This window comes from Onychostruthus taczanowskii, unplaced genomic scaffold, assembly GCF_017590055.1.
Source record: "Onychostruthus taczanowskii isolate IOZ18803 unplaced genomic scaffold, ASM1759005v1 scaffold91, whole genome shotgun sequence".
In the NCBI taxonomy this organism is placed as follows: Eukaryota; Metazoa; Chordata; class Aves; order Passeriformes; family Passeridae; genus Onychostruthus; species Onychostruthus taczanowskii.
Window position 1 is genome coordinate 393,516 of NW_024507105.1, and position 1,320 is coordinate 394,835.

Below are 1,320 nucleotides of genomic sequence, written 5' to 3' on the forward strand. Positions count from 1 at the left end.
AGCCCAGGGTCCCCCCCCTCTCTCCTTATCGCCCCCTCCCCATTCCGCACCCACAGGACCCCCCCCTTTTGGTGGCCGTGTCCCCCTATTTGGTGGCTGTGTCCCCCCCCTCCATTTGGTGGCCGTGTCCCCCTCTTGGTGGCCGCCCAAGGTGGTGACGAGGGCGGTGTCCTGCCAGGTGGTGACACGCAGGTGTCTGACCCCACCCCCGCCGATGTCCTCAAGGCAGCGCGGTGTCCCCCCCTCCACCAAAACCCCCTTGTGTGTGTGTGTGTGGGCGGGGGGGGGGTTCCCCGATACCCCCCTGCTCAGACCCGACCTCTCCCACTTGTCACCCTGCCGTGGGGACGTGGTGGGCGACGCGGTGCCTCAGTTTCCCCCGCGGCGGCCGCAGCCCGGCACCGCCCCGGCTATTCCTGGTGGCCTCCGGCCCTCGGCGCCCTCAATTGTGGCGTCAGGGCAGAACCCCGTAATCACGGCCGCGACTCCCCGGCTATTTCCAGGGAAAATTGCTTAAATTGGCCTCCGGGATGCCAACGCCGCTCGCCGCCCTCGCCGGGGGCACCGCCGGCCCTGGGGAGGGGCTGCCGCGGGGTGGTCGTGTGCCCACCGGGGACCCCCGGTCCTGTTCGGGGGCGTCCCTCCAGCCAGGATGGGTCCAGCTGGGGTGTGACCCCTCCCAGGGGCTGGGACCCCTCCGGGGGGCTCATTTCCCCCTCGGCGCCCCCACATTCTCCCCACAGCTGGAGCTGAGGGTCACCTCCCATCTGCACCCCCTCATCCAGGCTGGGACCCCCCCTGGGGGGCTCCTTTCCCCCATCTGCACCCCCTCATCCAGGCTGGGACCCCCCCTGGGGGGCTCCTTCCTCCCATCTGCACCCCCTCACCCAGGGCTGGGACCCCCCCTGGGGAGCTCCTTCCTCCCATCTGCACCCCCTCACCCAGGCTGGGACCCCCCCTGGGGGGCTCCTTCCCTCCATCTGCACCCCCTCATCCAGGCTGGGACCCCCCCTGGGGGGCTCATCCCCCACACCCAGCCCTGATTTCTTTTTGGGGAGTTGATTCCCCCCCTTTTGAACCCCTGAACCAGCACAGCCCCGGCCTGGACCCTCCTGGGGGGCTCCCTCCCCCCATCTGCACCCCCCAACACCAGGGCTGGACCCTCCTGGGGGGCTCCTTCCCCCCATCTGCACCCCCCAACACCAGGGCTGGACCCTCCTGGGGGGTTCCTTCCCCCCATCTGCACCCCCCAACACCAGGGCTGGACCCTCCTGGGGGGCTTCTTCCCCCCCCCCGCACCCCCTCACCCCAGGATCTGGG